Source organism: Petaurus breviceps, unplaced genomic scaffold, assembly GCF_028583685.1.
Source record: "Petaurus breviceps papuanus isolate PSGF00001 unplaced genomic scaffold, PetGlider_PUasm1.0 111, whole genome shotgun sequence".
Classification (NCBI taxonomy): domain Eukaryota; kingdom Metazoa; phylum Chordata; class Mammalia; order Diprotodontia; family Petauridae; genus Petaurus; species Petaurus breviceps.
The window spans coordinates 161,085-182,056 of record NW_027185600.1 but is presented as its reverse complement, the minus strand read 5'-3'; the positions used below and the strand labels follow the sequence as shown (position 1 = coordinate 182,056).

Here is a 20,972-nt window from a genome sequence, read left to right as displayed (position 1 = left end):
GCAGCAGCAGCAGCAGTAGTAGTATTAATAGTGGCAGCAGCAGCAGTAGTAGCAGGAGCAGTAGTAGTAGTAGTAGTAGTAGTAGTAGTAGTAGCAGTAGTAGTAGTAGTCTTCCGTTCTCCCCCAATTAATTTCCAGTACCTGCAGATAAGTCTCCAGGGCTGTCCAAACACTCCATTCTTTTAGGGGAGCCCCTTTTCTCAGGTATTCTTGTACCCTGGCCTCCCTATTTGAGGGAGCCAGTGCAGGGTGGGCCTGGCTCCGGGGAATGCCTAGCGCCGTCTCATGTACATAGACAGACCACAAGTTGCAGGTAGCCTCAGTTGTATGTGGGGGGAACTCCCAGACCTCTTGTTGCTGGTTGTGGCCTAGCTCATGGATGGGGCCCCAGAGGCCATCAGACCTTATTTTCTTCTCATTGACTATTTCCTCTGTTGACTCCTTGCAGCACATGATGGGGTATCCTGAATGCATCCAGCCTGGGGAGTGGACAAAGAGAAGGCAGAGATTTCTATGTGAGAGAGTTCAATCTGCCATCCCTAGGTTATTCTCATAATGCATCCCTCAAAAGTTCTTACTTCCTTTAATTCTCTCATCCCCAACATTTTCAGACTTACATGAGAACACATTACTTCTCTTAGTCAAAACAGGGAAGAAAATTTTTACCCCATTTCACCTCACCTGTCCAGTCCTAATTTCTTATCTCTCACATAAGGGTTCTATTGTTTCTATGTACCTCTAGCATTGTCAATTTTGGAATTGTACACTGGCACCATAATGATCCATGTAGTGGGTTGTTTTGTTTTCCTCTTGTAGCAGCTCAGCTTTATGGTGAATAGGGTTCTGGGGCTGGAATCAGGAAGTCCTTTGTTCAAATCTTCAAATCAAATCTTTGTTCAAATCTGACACTATCTATGTGAACTTGGGAAAGTCACTTAATCTCTGCCTCAGTTTCCTCAACAGTAAACTGAGGGCAAATAAAGGCACCTTCTTCCCAAAGTTGTTTAGAGGACAAAAAGATATTGTTTGTAAAGCATATAGCACAGTGTTTAGAACATAGTAGGCATTATATAAATGCTATCTATTACTTTATACATTTTTACACATTAGTATGCCCCATCTATAGCTTGGGAAGATAAGGACAGTGTGGGTGATTTCCCCTTTCTTATGACCAACTTCAGTTATATTGTGAATTCTCCTAAAGTAAGGAATGATGATTTTTCTTTACCATTTATGCACTCTTTGGTGCTGGTCCAGGCCTCTATAATCAGTGATTAATCCCTTAGTCTAGTGCTTCCCTCAGAAATTATCTCCAATTTATCCTGTGTAAATCATTTTCACTATTTACAAGCTGTTTTCCCTCAGAATGTGTGGTCCTTCAGAGGAGGGATCATCTTTTGCCTTTCTTTTTATGTTAGAACAGTGCCCAGCACTCAGTAGGTGCTTAATAAATGCTTACTGACTTCTTGACTATACTTTACCTGATTTCCACCGTTTCTTAAAGGCCTAGCTCATTTCCTCCATACCCCTTTGAAGGCTCCTTAATCACTCCACTACATATTGAAGCCCCTCCTCTGAAATCACAGCATTTATTTTCTCCAGCAGGACTTTGTGAAAATTCTTGCCGTGCACACAGAGGCAAATAATAAATGCTTAGTGAATAAACAAAGATGAATGAGTGGCTGAATGAAGGAATGAATGTTAATTTCTGTGTTCCTTTTGAAATTTTGAAAAAAAATTTTTCTCTTATTTTCCAAACTTATTTATAAACTCACTTGTATTATCACCCATCATACATAATGCCTTGAATAGAGAAAATGATGAATAAATAATATGATGTGAACTTTGTACTGATTTATCACCTGAACAAAGCTCTCCCATCCCAATTTTCAGAACACCCACCAGCTGAGATCTGTACGTCAGCCACGATCCTCTCAGGCCAAGGGAAAGGGAAGCTTATTGATGCAAGTCTGGCCACAGCTCCCATCATCTCATCCCAGAGATGAAGCAAAGGCTCTGGGTCTTCCAGGTCTTGAAGATGTTCAGATGGCACTGTGAGGATGATATTGTCTGTTGCCAGCTCCCCCCATAGTACTGGGTAGTGGCGGATGGTGCTCTTCCACTCCTCCAGAGATGTCTCCCCTTTGGATAGAGATTATGGGGTTAGTGGGCCTGTCAGAATCTCAGCTTATGCCTGCACAGGAACAGGAATTCCCTTCTCTCTGTCCATGATAAGTGGTTATGCAGCCTCTTTTGAAGATCTTCCCTTTGGGTAATTTGCTATCTCCCAGGATAATCCATTTACCTTTTTTTTTTTTTTAAAGCAGTTGGGGTTAAGTAACTTGCTCAAGGTTACATGGCCAGTTATTATTTCTGGGTGTGGTGCTGAGTATCTGAGGCCGGATTTGATCCAGGTCATCCCGACACTGGAGCCAGTGCTCTTACTCGCTGAGCCACCTGGCCGCCCCTATTTTTTTTTTTAAGCAATCGGGGTTAAGTAACTTGCTCAAGGTTACAAGGCCAGTTATTTCTGTGTGGTGCTGAGTGTCTGAGCCCGGGATTCGATCTCCAGGTCGTCCCAACACTGGAGCCGGTGCTCTTACTCGCTGAGCCACCTGGCCGCCCCAATCCATTTACCTTTTGGGAAGATCTAATTGTTAAGACTTTTTCCTTTACATTGAGATAAAATTTGTCTCTGTAAATTATGCTGCCTAATCATACTTTTGTTTCCTGAGCCCAAACAGACAAGAAATCATCCTGATTCCACCTAACAGCCTTTCAAATCTTGGAAAACTGTCATATCCCTTCAAAAGTTCTTTCTTCCTTTAATTTCTTTTATTATTCTTTCATTTCCTTCAATTAACCCCCATATAACATACCTCTAGTAATCCCACCATCCCAGGTCACTTTCTGTCTATGCTATGGTATAACTCATCTGTATACCATAAAATGGAACTCTGATTACAGTTTTAGGAAAGATCCACTATATGACATGAGGTACAGTGTATCTATCACCTCCCTCCTTCTGGACATTATGCTGCTTTAAGTACTCCTTCATTTTTCTACTTCCTAAGGCTGAAAGTTGAAATTTTGATTTCAATGGGAGAATAACACTATGAGATCAGAGATTCAGAGCTAGAAGGGACTTTAAAGGTTCTCCAGGGGTTCTTAACCTTTTTTGTGACATTGGCCTTTGTGGGAGCCCGTTGAAGCCTATGGACTCCTCAATTTTTAAATACATAAAATAAAATACATAGAATTACAAGAGAAACCAATTGTGCTGAAACAGTTATCAGCGTATTCTTTGAAAATCAGTTTGTGGATCTCTCATTTTACTGATGGGAAAGCTAAAGTAAAATGTTCAATTTCACACAGCTAGTAAGTAGCAGAATAAGAATTTGAACTCAAGTCCTTTGATTCTAAATTCAATGCCTTTTTCTTCTACTCTCACCTTTGGTATGCATCCTATACCCATTTCTGCAAACAAAAGCCCAATCCTGCATCACCTTTCCTCATGATTCTAAATTCTCCATGGACACAGGAAGTTCCCTGATGCCCCATCATCAGCCTTAAAATAGGTCATCTCTTCCTTATCCCACAAAATACATCTTCTTCCTCTTTCCAATCCAAGCCACATATTATTTTCCTCCTTTATAATCTAGTTTATAATTACTTTGCCCTTTCTCCAGCTTCCCTTGGGATTAGCCTTCATGGAACCTTTACTCACCCAGCTTGAAGTAAGGAGCGGGCACAGCTCCAGTGATGGTGATTGACACAGGACCCAGGTTACTGCCCTTGGGCACAAGTACATAGATGAGGCCCCCCCCCCAGAGGGAGGAGACTGACAGCTCTGGTCTGTCCAGGCAGCATCTGTGAATCACCACAGGTGCTCGGCAAAGCTTCTTGGCTCTGCTGAGATCATCAGAGTGGCAGCCAATTTGTACCTGGGAAAGTAGAGTCATTAGCACAGGAAGCAACCACTGGAAAGTGTGTTCTAGATTATTTATCAGTGTCTTTCATGCAAAACTAGCCTTGAATTATGGGCATTTGGTAGATAGTGACTCAATACTCCAAAGGGCTCATACATGCAGAACAATTATATCGGCTCAATAAGTATTTAAAATCATGGGTGACAGATCCATAATGAGCTGTTGAGGAAAAATAGGATGTTTTGATTATAACTCCAATCTTCAATGATGACATTAGGAGATGAAAGATACAAATTGTTCCTTGCCGTCTGTGTTAGAGAACATATCCTGCATAGAAAAGGAATCCAATGTGATGAAATTTGGTGGTTATTTGTCATGAGGACAATTTTTATGTTGAAGAGAGAGGCATTCACACCAGAAGGAGGTTGCAGGGAACTAAAATAAAGCACAGATCCTTCTGAACATTTGTTGCTATTGGATAAAACCGACCAGACCCCATGCTCTCTGGATAACTTGCTGTTTAAGAGACTATCTCAAAAGACAGAATCTGATACAGAGATTAGATCATTTTGCTTGAAAGTACCCCTAGGAGGGGAATGGGGACAAGAAGAGGAAGGTGAAGGCTAATCATAGGTATAGATTGTTTGGGTGGGGACTGTGGGAAAATAGGCTCACTGACATACTGTAATGCCCAACTGCAAACTGATATAGCCATTCTGAGATTTCGAACTATACCTAAAAAGCAATTAAACTGTGTTTACCCTTTGACCTACTTATACTGAGACAAAGCCTGTACACCAAAGAAATCAAAGAAAGAAGAAAACTTATGTATGCAAAAATATTTATAGAAGTTCTTTTTACAATAAGAAAAGACTAGAAACCAATGGGGAGTGCCCATCTATTATGGGACAGCTAAACAAATTATGGCTTATGAATTTAATGGAATATGACTTTACTCTAAGAGATCAGCACTTAGAGCAGTGTCTAGCTCATAGCAGACATTTAATAAATGTATATTGACTGACTGACAAAATGGAGAAAGAAAACTGTAGAAACCAATAGGGTGAAGTTAGCAGAATCAGAACAATTTAGACAATAACAGCAACATTATGAAGGAAAATGACTTTAGACTTCCAGGAGCCAAAATGGCAGAGTAAGCAGTAATCACTACCCCCCCCACCCTCCTTATCTTATTAACCTTGGAAAAACTCAGAAAACATCACCCCAGGAAAAATCCTGGAACAACAAAGACAGAAGAAAAAAGGGATGTAGCAGTTTTTAGCTTGAAAGTCTTCGGGGATTAATGGCAAAGGTCGCTCTTGGTGTAATTGAAAGGATTAATTATATATATATATATGTATATGTATATATATATATAAATATACACACACATATATACATACACACACACACACACACACACACACACACACACACACACACACACATATATATATAGGAGAAGCAATGGGAAGGCACAGGGTAGTTACCTGTAGGCCAGTAGTGGCAGCACATGGAGTCATGATATGTGCAGTAAAGCCTTCAGGGAGGTAAAGTCCAGTGCTCACCCATACAGTAACATCTGAAGAGAGACATAATAATGGATGGAATTCTTCTACACTGAACCTCTCTTTATCTGTACCTCACCCAGATCTCCTATATCACCTCTCAGACTCCCACCCCCAGTACCCTCCTACAGTCCTCATATAACTTCCTAAAGCCCTGATATCATCCCCAGTGATATATCATATTCCTTTACAGAGCCCCATATTTCCCTCTGGAGCCTTCATACTTCCTCCCAGAGACTTGCTATCCTCTCTTTAAACCCGATTGCCCAACCCTTTCACCACTTTCTTACCCTATAGCTACACCCAATAACTGAAGTCCCACACTTTAAAGAGATAGACTCTTGTCACAATGAAGTCCTGTACTGTCCTACTGGATTCATCCAGCCCATTCTTTCCCAACTATCCATTGGCTCTCATCCTCCATCTTTACCTGGACTGGTACCATTGATCTCCATGGTGACAGGGGGTCCTGGGGAATATAGTTGGGAAGGGCAAGTCCCATTACTAGCTCTGTGGACCAATGAAAAGCAATCAGTCCCACTTTGAGCAAGCTCAGTGGCCACACAGAGCAGGATGGCCTCACAGGAATTGCTGTGCACAGGATGATCTTCACTGACATTGGGGAGACCAGTTTGTTTGAGCACCTTCCTCAGGAATCTATGTAGGGAGGCATAGGCAGGGATTCCTTCTGCAGGAATCTTCAGGAAGGCCCCACAGTCCTTCCTTAGCTTGAACTGCCAGCCTTTTGTCAAGACCTTGCTTCCTTTTACTTCCTCCTGGAACTGAGACAAAGCTGAACGGAAGTGATAGATTCCTTTACCAGGCACAAGGACAGGAAACTGGCCACGTTTTAGACTGCAACCTAGGATGCTAAGGCCAAATGGGTTGAGGATATGATTTCCAGGATAATCAGCGACAGCAGCCTTGCCAGGATTCTGGGAGGCCCACAACCTGGCTTGGCCCCCAATCAGTAACCCTCCACCCTCTGCCACAAACTCATGCAGCTTCCTTGCCTCTTGGTCACTGTAGGCTGAACAGCAGTAAACACTTAACCCAGTAGTCAGATGGGATTCTAGGCTACATTCCAGGCCTCTTTCAGACACCAGGGAACACAGGTTTTTAAGATTAGGGTTAACCCCAATTCTGCCTGTTTGTCCCCCTGCCGTCCAGGTAATAACACTGCAGAGAAAAGGGCCCATTTTGGGGGCACAGAGCATGTCCTCATGAGCAGCAAGTACCACTTGCCCTCGGCCATAGTGAGCAGCTGCCAGGAAGCAATGAAGAGAAGAGTCTAGACCAAGAGGGAAGGCCAAGGCTCCATGAACCAGAAGCTGAGAAGGCACTCTACTAGTACTGATATCCAGTTCTGTTATGCCATCCAGGAGCTGTCGTTGGTCCTGAGAGAGATCCTCCCCAAACCTGAAAATGAACCATTTGTTCCAATTAGAGATTGAAGGAATGATGTGGAACAGGGGAGATGGGAATATTTCTGCAAAAGCACAATAGTCAGTTATTCTACATGACCCTTATTTCCTGTGCCCATTATATGCAGGGGCTTACCCAGATGCAATCATAGACTCTGAGAGATGCAAACAACCCCAAAAGTGATCTAATACCAGCCCCACCAGAAGCATGAATCCCTCTATAATCAAAAGAGATCATCCAACCACTGCTTGAACTCACCATGCCCTGAAACAGACCATTGACTTTCTGGGCAGTGCCAACTATTATGATAGGCTCCCTTTAGTGAGCCATCCATGATGGTTACAGAGATTGGGGGTGCAAAAGTGACAGAGGGCTACCACTACTGACTTGCATACAGAATTGCACACTGAAGAAGCAAAACTATCTGGATAGTGACCAGGCTAGCAGGTGATGTTTTCTGGGGTGATAATGGGATGTCATGCATCCAGCCAGACAGTGTGATATACTTTGTATGACATGAGGAAACTCAATGTATTATGTGCCCACATAAAATAATGATGATGATGATGATAATGATAATAATAACATTTATATAGAAATAAGATAGGTTTCCTTACAATGAATTGAAATCTTATTCCATATAATTTCTACCATTGTTCCTAGCTTTGTCCTTTGGGGCTAAGGAAACAGACAGATTCCTTCATCCATGTGACAATTCTTCAGTTACTTTAAGACAACTATCAAGCTATCATGTTGTCCCTACTGCTTCTTTGTACCACACATTCTTAGCTCCTTTAACTTATAAGCATGTGGCATGTTTTCTTGGGTCTTCTTCATCCTGATCACCTTTCTCAAGACTTTATATGATCTTCCACCTTCTTTCTGTACCAGTATATTCAAGTCTTTTCAGGTTACTTGAAACTATTCTTTTTATCATTTCTAATAGCCAATTATATTGAACCATAGACATTTTCAGGCATTTTTTTTTCTTGTAGAGAAAAGGGCAAAGCAAGAATTTGTATTTTTAAAAATGTATTTCATTTAATCCTTCCCCAGAAGTTCTTCATTCTGTCATGGAGGTGAATATGTTCTTGTAGGCTATGTCAGTGTAGAAGAGGTTCATAGAAAGTTCTATTAAACCTGGAAGGAAGACTTTTCATTGACCCAAATATTAGTCCACTAAGCAAGGAGCAGCTGGACACAAAGTGATGATTTCTCTTTGTTCATGAACTAGATCAGAATACAAAGGGATCCTCAAGCCTTTGTGCCCCATGTCTACTTCTATACCAGTGGAAGGATTGTATTAAAGAGGACAGAAAAGACTAATAATCACATTGTCCTTAGGCTATCTTAATGAATATTTATTCATCTAAATCTTGATTCTCCTAATCTGTGATAGTGTTCAACAACAAAGTTAATACTTACTAGAAGAAATGAAACACATCATTGCTAGAATTTTTTTGTTTGTTTTTTGAAGTGGGGAAGGCAGGGCAATTGGGGTTAAGTGACTTCCCCAAAGTCATAGGGCTAATAAGTGCTAAGTGGCTGAGTTCAGATTTGAACTCAGTCCTCCTGACTCCAGGGACAGTTCTATATGCACTTCACCACAGCTGCTCCATACTAGAATTCTTAATATTAAAAGAAAAAAAAAACCACTCAGGATATTTAACATAAATGGATGGGCAACTCTCAGTTTCTCCTTGGAGAAGGAAATTAAAGGAGTTTGATTTGTGTTCAAAGTCAACATGAAAAATTATTTCATGGAACTTAGTCATCTCACCACTTGCTCAGTTTGTGATAAGTGTAAGGACATAAATCACTATAAAGATAGCTCATAGCATGATACATTTAGAATTAAAAGGAATCCTAGAGATTTTGTAGATGGGACCAGAGAAGCTAAGAGGCTTACCCAACATTACAAAGCTAGTAAGTATCTAAGGTAGACTCCTAACCTACATCTTCTCACATCAAGTCCATTGGTCTATCTACTATGCCAGTCTGCCTCTTATATTATAGCTATATAACTGCATAAGTGATAGCTTATGTGTCAACAGAAAAATTCTATTGAGGATTTGATAAAAATCCACCAAAGTGAGTCAACATAAACATTCAGAAGTCACAGAATTTTGACGGTTGGAATTTACCTCATTGGTCATGTAGTATATATAGCTCATGCACTGGAAAGGAAGTGAAAGGAAGTGTAGCATACTCAACACATGGTCATCCTGATTCTGCTTAAGTGCTTTTACAAGGGGAATTCACCACTTTTCAAGACAGTACATTGCATTTTTCAAAAGCTCTATGTTTTTCCTGAAATAAAATTGAAATTTGCCTCTCTGTAATTTCCACTCTTTGCTCCTGGTTCTGCTCTCTGGAGCCAAACAGAATCAGTCTAATCTCTCTATGTAAGAACCTTTCAAACACTGGAATACAACTATCATGTCTGCCCACATCTTGTCTCTTGTAGGATAAGCATATCCTGTCCTTTTAGCCTATCCTCATATGAAATGCATTCAAGGTCCTAAGTTATCCTGGTTTCTCTCCACTGAACACACTTCAATTTATCAATGTCTTTCATAAATTTTGGTGTCCGGTACTGAACATCATACTTCAAATAATGTCTGATGATGGCAAAGTACAGTGGGACCATTGTTTACCTATTCATGGAAGTTATGTACCTGTTAATATGGAACAAGATGACATCAACTTTTATGGCTATCACATCACACTGCTGATTAAAATCTTAATGTGTAATCCACTTTAATTTCGATACAATTTTTTGAACTGTTGTCCAATCATGTCTCCTGCATCTTAAACTAGTGAAGTTGATCCTTGGTACCCAGGTGTAAGTGTTTATTTTCATTTATTTTGGATTTCATCTTATTAAATTCAGTCCATTGAGATCTTTTTAGATCCAAACTCTATTGTCCAATATGTTAGGGTTGTGGTATCTTTAGTTCTATTAGCATAACATCTAATCTTTATAGAAGTCATTTTTAGAAATAGTCCTTGAAGTACAAGACCTAGAAGTACTTTATTGGATATTTCCTTCCTCATTGATATTGAACCCATTTATTCTTTGAGTCCAGACACTCTAACTAGTTTTGAATTCATGTTATTGTATGATCATCTTGTCCATATCTCTTCATCTTTTCCACAAGAAAAATATGAAACACTTTATCAAAACTTTGTTAAAATTAAGGTAAACTCTATCAGTGCATTCTCTACATCTACTAATTTAGTAATTCTGGCAAAAAATGAAGATAATATATCATAGTCTGGACTGGAGTGTTTTAAATGAAACCACACTGGCTCCTTGTAATTAGCACTTCCCTTTGAAGATGTTCAATAATCATGTCTTTAATGGTTGATTCTAGAATTTTTCCAGGAACCAAAGTCAGAGTTTGAAGATTCCTCTCATTACTTTTCTTTGAATCAGCATGTTTTATTTGTCCTTTAATCTCGTGTTTCAGATATCACTAGCAATAGATTAATAATTATCTCTACCAGTTCATCGAGTATCTAAGGATGGAGTTCATTTGGGTCAGGTGACTTGAATTAACCAATCACAACTAAGTATTCATGATCCTCTTACTTTTTTTTATTTGCTTTTTGGAGGGCAATTGGGGTTAAGTGACTTACACAAGGTCATATGGCTAGTTTTTCTGTTAAGTGTCTGAGGTCGGATTTGAACTCAGGTCCTCCTGACTCCAGGGTTGGTGCTCTATTCACTGCGACACCTAGCTGCCCCAATCCTCTTACTTTTACTGCGTACTATTTCCCTCTTAATTATTTCTGTTCTGTCATTTCCATAGTCATTGGCAGATAAAACAGAAACATACCAACAATGGAGCAGCTCTGGCATCTTTTTGATATTTGGCATCATCGTCCTATCCACTACAAGCAAAGCTCTTAACCCTTCTTCCAACCCCCTTTTTCTCTTAACAGCTAAAACCAAACATTTTTATTGTGCTTAGTTTTGCTTTCTGGTCTCAGCTCACTGGGGCCTTAGATTACTGACATTATTTTTATAGCACTACACAGTGAATTTAATGTAAATGAGGATACAGGAAAGGATGGGAGAAACTAATTTTCGAAAATGTGACTTAAAACTAAAAAATGAAAGAGGCCAAATAAGTGTAGACCATTTAGAAGTCTCATACTTAAAAGTGATGTTCAGATAGCATTTTACATATATTTCCTAATTTAATCACACAGCAACCCTGTGAGATAGATCCTACATTTATCCCCTTTTTATAAAGAAATGAAGACTCAAAGAGATGCAAGGCCATATAGCTTCTAAGTGTGAGGCAGAATTTGAATATGGGGCTTTCTGATTCCATGTCCAGAGCTCTACCTACCAGACTATGATGGTTCTACTATAGAAGAAGAATACTTCAGTTAAAGAGAGCAATGCATAATATTTTTAAATGGAATTCTACGTTTTAATTTTGTTGTTCAGGCATTTCAGTCATGCCCAATTCTTTGTGACCCTGTTTGTTTGGGTTTTTTTGGGGGGGGCAAAGATATTAGAGTAGCTTGCCACTTCTCTCTCTGGCTCAACTGACAGAGGAGGAAACTGAGGCAAATGAGGTAGAGTGACTTACCCAGGGTAACACAGAGTGAATGTCTAAGATGAAATGACTTGTACCACATCCTCAGTACTACCTATCTGCTATTATTATCACAGTATTCTATCCTTACTGGGAAAACAAAGGGTATGAAGAAGGTATGTTACCTGAATGTTGACATGCAACTGAGAATATAGCCCATTACATTAGTCAGAAAGATGGGTCACTAGGGGGTGAATTTTTTGGCATTAGTAACCAGTAAGAAAAAAATACCCACCAGCCTTGGGTTCTTCATGTGCAGGGCCTAACTACTTTTGTAGCACACAGGTGCTCAAGATGGATAATGAGCTCAGCCCAAAACTGAATAAGAGATTGAGCCTGGGCTAGATTGGTCAAGAAATTGGAGTTCTAGACCTTTCATAGCATGATTTGGAGAAAGGGACACTGACTGTCTAATCAGAGAACCCAGGTTTGACCCCCAACTTTGCTGTTTCATAGTTTTGTGGTGTTAAGCAAGAAACTTGACCTCAGAAGAAGAGCTTAGGTTAGATGCTAATTTAACTTTTGGTTCTAAATTTATGATTCTATAGTCTCCAGATATCATGTCAGTGGCAAAAGATTGAGAAAATGAAATTATGGATTATGTTATAGGCTTCTGAATGCAGGGAGTAAAGTAGGCCTAGGAAGCAAGAGGGCAGGCTGATTTCTCCATTCTTCAAATTGGAATTCAAAGATCATCAAAAATTTTTTAAAAAGGAGGAAGAAATCACCTACAATAAAGCTAGAATTTCCCTTTATGAGTTTCTGTTGTGTTTTTTGAGATGGGATATCCCTACCTTGTCTAGACTGGAAGTGCAATGACTAGTCAAAAGCCAGATCTCAGCACTTATTGGCATGGAACCTTTAAACTGCTCTGTTTCTTCAACCTGGGATGGTTTTTATTTTCTTAACAATCTCTTCCTAAGGTCTCTCCATACTGACATGTGATAGTGTGAATACAAGATTGGCTTTATCCCTACTGAAGCTCAGAACTCTAGAGCTCAAGAGATCCTCTAGTCTCAGACTCCCTGGGAGCAGGGAGTTTTGGCATGGAATAAGAATAAGATATTGACCTGGGTTCTAGATCAGTTTTGAGGAGTCCTGGAAAACTGACAGTATCAGTGAAGTCCATGATGTAGTATAGGATGTTCTCTGATATTCAACTTGGACAGATGGATAGAGCATTGGGCTTAGAGTCAGGAAGATGTGTTCTAGCCTAGAAGAAGTTCTAGTCTAGCCTCACCTACTTCCTAGCTGAGTGACTGGGAAAGTCACTTAACTTCTGTCTGCCTCAGTGTTCTCATTTGTAATATGGGAATAAAAAGTGTTTACTTTCCAAGGTTGTTGTAAGGACCACATGAGATAATATCTGTAAAGCACTTAGCACAGTTTCTGGCATTTAGTAGGCACTTTATAAATGTTTATTTCCTTCCTTCTTTTCTTGGATTATCAAATATCACAGAGAGTCACTAAACACTTTCTATGGAGAGTTCAGTTAGGAGAGCTTTGCCTCTCACTAGCAGCTTCAATCACAAATAAAGGAGCAGTAAATTAATCGCTACAACTAACTAACTGCCTCTTGGATCTAAGGAAAAAACAACAAGAAGAAAAAAGCCTTGAGATTATTAAATTTTTCATCCAACTTCTACAATTTCCATGTCAGTGTCTGCTTGCCTTGCTCCTTTAGTCTGTAGAAAAAGGGCTAAGGATACTTTGGCTCCAGAACCCCAGGTTCTAGCTCTAATCAGCCATCCTCCCCTTTTCACATGTTGTGCCAGAGCTAAACATGTTTCCAGGCTTCTGTTCTGAGGGAATGAATTGTGAATTCAGTTACAGACAATAGAGGTTATTGTTTGTTAGAATGTTCCAACTCTTATGTAAGTGACTAGATCTTATACTAAAACTTTCTGGAAAGAAAAGAATTAATCTCCTTTTTTCCATCAATTTTAGAATGCCAATGAATTATTTTTCTCATCCTTTGGCCAGCCAATACCTCCCCCCAAACATTTTTCTACCCATTTTGCTAGTTGTCACCCACAAAAATGAGCAGAAGTCTGTCTTGAGGTTTGAAGGATCATGTCTCTACACCTCAGGTCAACCTAGTCAGTCCTACCCAGCCCAGTCTAAACCTGTAATTGTCTCAAATCCCTAAAATGACACATTTTGAGCTTTTAAAGTCCATATTTGAGCAGCCCTGCCAAGTAGCTTTCATTTATAACATTACCACAGAAATAAATGACCTCTGTAATGCTGTTTCAAAGTAAAATCACATTTTCCTAGAACTAATTCCTGGTTTTAGGTGTTTTATGCCTGTGCAGCACAAAATAAGGGTATAAGGGCAGAGCATCCATAGGGGTAAGAAGTGATCAAAGGCTGGTAGGTAGGTTAATCAGGGAAAACTCACCAACATGGGGGAGATCCTTTTCAGACAGTAAGAGGTTGGGAAGTAAAAGTTTGGAGTTAGGCCTTGCAAAGCATTTTGGCACAGTGGGAAGGATACTGGATTTGAAGTCAGGAGATGTGGGTTTGAATCCTGACTCTTACTTACTCTGCTTGAGGGTCTTCTTACAAGTCACTTAACTATCTTGGGTCCCAGTTGCCTCATCTGTAAAATGAGGGGGTTGAACTAGACGACTTCTGAAGGTCTCTTCCAGCTCTAAATATATGACTGTGATTTTTCACTACCTGCTTAAGGAATACGACAGGGCTCGGGCAGCAGTAAGGACTCCAGGGGGCTAGGCCCTGACAAAGCACCATCATTTCAGTGCACTCAGTAGGTGTAATAGAATATATTTCTAGTGGACCCAATAAGCATGATTCCAACATGCAGCAATGCTCAGCTGGGGAATACTGACAGCCGGTTTGGATGGTGAGATTTACTTGTGATTAGAGAGTTTGAGGGTTTGGTTGGCAAAATATGAGTCTTTTAGCAAAGCAGCAAGAAAATGGATTTGGACACAGGATCAAGAATATGTCATCCCCTGCACACATCCTTCCCCCCCCCCCTTACAGAATCAACATAGAAGAAGTGAGCTTCCAATGAGATGTGGAAATGATTTAAAAAGAAAAAACTTACATGATTTAGTGAAGAAACTAGAGTGTTAATAGGAAACCTAGAGACACCAAGCTCAAGTGTAATTAAGGTAAAGTCAGTAGGGATGATCTCAATTTAGAATTCTAAAGAAATGAGGGTGTGTCCCAGGATTGCCTTGGGGGGGAGGGGGAGGAAATGACTAAGTGTAAATAAAGTAGTATCCAACCTCTTTTCTGACTGTTTTTAAGTTGTAAATAAATGAAAAAGCAGTACAGATACCAGAATCACAGACAATAATGAATATTAATTTGATTTAGTTAATTCTTCTGCTTCCTAGTAACACTGTTCTTTCCTCCCAGTCCTAAAACATACTTTAGGAGATGGCCTATTCTGACATCAGATTCCCATACTCCATTGTACAGATGAAGAAATGGAGGCAGACAGAGGATAAATGGCTTGCCAGGAGTGATATAGCCAATAAATGTCTGAGGCTTTAAATCCAGACGTCTTCCTTCTGACAGTATGTCTTTGGAACCTCCCATGAACCTGACTAGTGGTAGGTTGGCCTTCAGATCATGCTCCTCACTGACTCTCAATGAACCAGGCATTCTATGAGAGACAGTTACCTCCAGCAATTCCTGGTCAGAAAACATATGCCAGTCCTATCAGGTCTTCAATGGCTTGGTCTGCTCCTAGGCAGGCCAGGTCACTCTCAGCTGTGATGAGAGGGAAAGCAAGGACAGAGCACTATGTCACTGGGGGAAAACCTAGCTCAGACTGGCTTCTGTTTACAGGGTAAAAACAAGCCAAAGTGCTCCTGTCAGTAGATGCTTTACAGGCTGGGGGGTAATTACATTCCTCAGCCAGTTTCAGAGAGTCTCTTAACCAAGGCTGAAAGATAGAGCTTTTGTTAAAAAAAAAATTCAGATTAATATTAAAAATCAAATGATATGGCATTAATATTTATTTTCCTCAGTTTGAACGTGGGTCTTTCTGACTCTAAGTCCAGGATTCTATCAATGTACCATTTTGTACCAGCAGCTTTGCTGACAAATTTCACATCTAAGCCCTGGGAATAATTGCTTATGATAGTACCCTCATGCTTCTGGCCTCTCAGTTTTCAGCTTCAAGTGGCTCTTTGTAGCAGTGAATGTCATTTCCTATGTCTGTCACTACAATCCTTCAAACTTGGGCACGTTTCCTAGGGGTTCTTCCCCGTAACTTTGAGGAGACTTGTAAATCTGTTTGTATTCGTGAAATAGATTCTAGCCAAGTCCATTGCCTGCTTGTCAGGGATGTTAGCAACTTGTCAGGGTCAGGCTAACAGGCCAAACTTCTGCCACAGAACAATTTACAGAATCACAATGCCTTGAGAAGTCTGACCACATCAGAATAGAAAAAGATCATAACATTTAATGAGGCCAACAACTTAGTTGTTGGAGATTTTTTTTTGGTTGCCATGGCACTGTTGACTCATATTGAGCTTGTACCCCACGAAAAAACCCCAAACCTCTTTTGCTGAAGAGCTGTGTAGACAAACCTGTCTCATTCTGCATTTTTGAAGTTGATTTTTTGATCCCAGGTAAAAGACTTTACATTTATGCAGAATAATTTACATTTTCTTGGATTTAGCCCAACATTCTAGCCTGTTGATATCTTTCTGGATTCTGATTTTGACACACAGGCCATCTATGCTTTTATCCAAGTCCCTGATTAAATGTTGAATAGCACACACTAAGGCAGAGATCTGTAGAACACAACAACCAGAAACTCATTCTAACAAGGAACCATTAATTACTACTCCTCAGATCTGACAATTTGGACCAGTTCTGAACCCACTGGCCCTGTACCAAGCTTGGCTCCAAATGAGTAAGTCCTGACCATACTGATCCCTTGTCTACAAGGAGAGCACTAGAACACAGCATTTGTGAAATATTTTGCCAATGACTACATCTCTTCTATCCCTAGATGCAGCTAAGAGGTGCAGTGGATAGAGTATTGCCATTGCATATGAAAAGGAAGACCTAAATTCAAATTCAGTCTCTGATACTTGTAGGTGTGTGACCCTGGGCAAGTCACTAAACCTCTGTCTACCTTAGTTTCATCATCTATAAAATAGGGAATGTAATGGTGTCTACCTCCCTGGATTGTCAGGAAGATTAAATGAGATAATATATGTAAAGCACTTAACAAAGGGCCTAGAACTTAGTAGGCATTTAATAAATGTTTGTTCCATCTGTTCCTGGAATACTTTGTCATTTTACCACTTTACTTATCCTATCAATAAAGGAAATAAGGTTAATCTGTCATAATCCTTTCTTGATGAAGCTATACTAGGTCTTTAAAGTCATCAATATCATGTCTAGATATTTACCATTTAACTTTGTGAACATATACTAAACATCCTGTCAATAAAATTGTCTAGAATTTGACTAGGAATTCAAATCAAGCTCACTGGTCTATATAGTATGTAAACTCCACACTCTTCCCTTTTCTGAACATCACAATAACATTAGTCCTTATGTCCTACAAGGCTCCTTCCTAGTCTCCCCAATCTTTTATTCAAAGATCTTTGTCAGTAATCATATTTGTTGGCATTTTCAGTACCTAGATGTAAAGTCCATCTGGACTTTGTGACAAATTCATTATGAGCAAAACTACTGTGTCCTTATTTTTCTCTCTATTGAATCCTTCTCTGTTCCCTTTTTCAAAATGGACACTGATGTTCATATGGTAATAATCCCATGGCTCTCCCTCTAACCAAATATAAACTACCAATGATGGACTTTCAATAGTCCTGTCTGTCCATAGCATTCCTGTCACCTGACAATACAAATGAGACTTACTCTTCTCAAAATGTCTAGTTCTATTTCTGTTTCATTAAGGGGACTATGTCTACTTTTTTTAAAGAAATTGGGGTTAAGTAATTTGCTCAAGGTTACATGGCCAGTTTTTTTTTTGTGTGTGGGTGTTAAGTATCTGAGACCGGAACCGATTCCGGGTCTCCTGACTCCGGGGCCGGCGCTCTTACTCACTGTGCCACCTAGCTGCCCCAATATTCTTTTTTTTTTTTGCCTTTTTGGAGGACAATTGGGGTTAAGTAACTTGCCCAAGGTTACATGGCTAGTTTTTTTCTTTTTTTGTGTGGGTGTTAAGTTTCTGAGGCCGGAACCGATTCCGAGTCTCCTGACTCCGGGGCTCGCGCTTTGCTCACTGTACCACCTAGCTGCCCCTATGTCTACTTCTTAATATAATCTTTACTATACCCCTGATACTCACCTGACTGTAAGTGGAATTTTAGGTACTTTCTTAGAGACCTTTAGGAAATCTGTATCTCCATAGGTATCTGTGAAGTATACACCAGCTACACTGGTCACCTGGTTCCCAGGGAAGTTGGACAGAACCTTGTCATGTCCAGGTTCACTTGCCTAATACCAAGCTTGGCCCCCAATGAGTAGGCCCCCACCATTTTTCACAAACTGAATCATCTCTTTGGCCAAGGTGCTATCATAGGCATTGATGCAGTAAACTCCTAGGGAGTCCTCAAGGCCATCCATGGTCTTCACGTCCATCCCAGAATCACAGAGAATGCCAGTGAGAGGTTCCACAGATGTGTGCACTCCAACAGTTCCTCCTGGGCTGCGGTTGAGCCAGCCCACAGCATTGCAAAGGAACTGAGCCAACATGCTATCTTGCAGGTAGTCTTCATGGGACATGATTACCATTCGGCCCTGGCCATAATGGGAGGCAGCGATGAGGACCTGGCCATTCTTATTCACCAGTACTGGGAAGGCAGCTTCACCAACCAGCAACAACTCACAAGGGGTAGGGTGACTGGGGAAATTCCAACTGCTCAGCCCTCTCACTAGGATCTCAAAATCATCTGATGGAGACATTGCCATGGCTTTTATTTTTTTGTCTGCTGTGGGGAGAGAACAATATTTCAGATTGGTGATATAGCCCTAATCCTGCCCCTCCCTCAACAGAACCTGAGACACAGCAAGTGCTTAATAAATGCTTATGTCATTCTGCTCCTAGAATTCCTTGCTGATATACTAGTCTAATATCCCTACCAATAAAGGAAATGAGACTAATCTGACATAATCTATTCTTTTTTTTTTTCCATAAGCAATCGGGGTTAAGTAACTTGCTCAAGGTTACAGGTCCAGTTATTTCTGGGTGTGGTGCTGAGTATCTGAGCCTGGATTTGATCCAGGTCATCCCAACACTGGAGTTGGTGCTCTTACTCGCTGAGCCACCTGGCTGCCCCTAGGCAATTGGGGTTAAGTAACTTGCTCAAGGTTACACGGCCAGGTGTTTCTGGGTGGGTGCTAAGTGTCTGAGCCTGGGATTCGATCTCCAGGTCTTCTCAACACTGGAGCCGGTGCTCTTACTCGCTGTGCTACCTGGCCGCCCCTGACATAATCTGTTCTTGATGAAGCCATGTTGGCTCATTTTGGTCATCACTCCCACTTCTAGATGTCCACCATTTAATTTTCTGGATACTCACTAATGATCCTTTTAATGACACATTCTAGATTTTGACTAGGAATTAAAGACAGATCAGTAGTCTATACAGTAAGCAAATTCCATTCACTTCCTTTTAAAAACATAAAAATCAGATAACATTAGTCATAATCTGCTAGTCCTCTTCCCCTAAAAGTACTGGAGAAGAATGACATCAACAGCAGCAGCTCTTTGGTTTGCATATGTTCATATGTAGGGCTCAAAGGGACATTTAAAGACAGTAATTCATTTCTCCTCTGACCAGGGAATTTCTCCCCATTCTGCAAGTGAGAAAACTGAAGCAAGGTACTCAGCCACAGTCACCAGAGAAGTCAGTACATGTCACCAGAGACTGAATTTTATCCATGTCTGTATAGGCATGTAGTCACACTCAGACAAACAGATCGTTCTCTGAGATGAAGAAGAAGGAGATGAGAAGGGAACAGGCATTTCTTAAGTGTCTATTAGCACAAAGCACTGTGCTAAGTGCTTTACAAATACTTAACTTAATCCTTACAATAGCCCTGGGATGGAGGTATTATTATTATTCTCATTTTGTAGCTGAGGAAGTTGAGGCAAACAGAGGTTAAGTGATTAATCCAGGAAAACACAACTAGTAAGTGTCTGAGGCTGAATTTGAACTCAAACCCTATAGAGTCCACACCAAAATTCAGTGTGTCCTAGAGAAGCTTAGGGGATAAAGGAAAAGACAATCAGCCCAGGGAGGCCTCCCACAGTTAAAGCTCCAGGCAAATAGAAACTGTATTAGAAACTCCCTGGTAGGGTTCCAGGAAGAGGAAGATTAGAAATAACCAAGCTATGCCAGACACTCCCTCAGAGGCACTGGAGACGTACACATCATATATCACCTTTCACTCCATTCTTACACTCTCCTTAAGAGAATCACTGACCTCCTAATTTCCAAATCTCCTGGCCTTTTCTCAGTCCTCATTCTCCCTGATCTCTTGGTAACATCTGCTACTTTTCACCATGGACTCCTTCCTTTTGCTTCCTTTTGCCAGGACATTACTCTCCCTGGCTCTCCTATCACAGAAACAATTCAGAGATCTGCTGAAAGAATCCTTAAGAGATTATTGAGTCCATCTCTACCCCCTTCTCCTACACTTGGGTCCATTTTACAGGTAATGGCTGGAGGATGAGAGGAACTGATTGCCCAGACTACACAAGAAGGTGTGGCTGACCAGAGTAGCCTTGTTCCTCTGAGTCCAGGCCAGTGTTCTTTTCACTACACTCTGGTTGTTTCTCCAGGATCCCAGACCCCCAGGACTAGAAGGAACTTTAGGAGTCATTTAGTCTCAGTCCCTCATTTTTATCGATAAGGAAGCAGTCCTTAAGGTAATTCCCCAGGGTCATACAGTAGTGTGTCAGAGTAGGCATTTACATCTGTTTTCTCTGATTTGAAATCCTCTAATAGTCTTTGTGTGCTCCCAAGTCCAGGAATCTGAGACTTGCTCTTGAACTAGCTGAGTGACTTTGGGAAGAGTACAAAATGTTCCTATGATACTTCTAGAAAGGTGATGTCTTTCCAACTCTGAAAGGGGTATTAAATATTTGGTAGAAGTCAAACAGAGATCCTTAGAATAGAAAGGCAAATGTAAAGAGAGAGACAAGCCCTAAGATCAATGAGTAAACTCCTTTGTCACTTTAGGGGTACAGAGATTATTCATTATATACATACCCCATTCTCAAGCCCATAGATAACTATCTGCATCCCAAAACTGTTACCTGCTCACTTCCCATCTCATACACCCAGCCCAGAAAACCAGATTGCTCTCTTTTGGAGGGGCCAGGAAGGGGAGGGGATCCTTCTGTCCAAGACCCTGAGAAAGGTGAAAACTCACATTCCTATCCTTCAGCTTTAGCTCCGGGGTCACAAGGA

At 40.6% G+C, this 20,972-nt stretch overlaps 1 pseudogene; it reads right to left on the bottom strand.

The window, feature by feature from the left end:
- LOC138157036 (TRPM8 channel-associated factor 2-like) overlaps positions 1-18,556 on the bottom strand; it is a 20,192-nt pseudogene extending 1,636 nt beyond the window's left edge.
- Between the last annotated feature and the right edge of the window lie 2,416 nt (positions 18,557-20,972).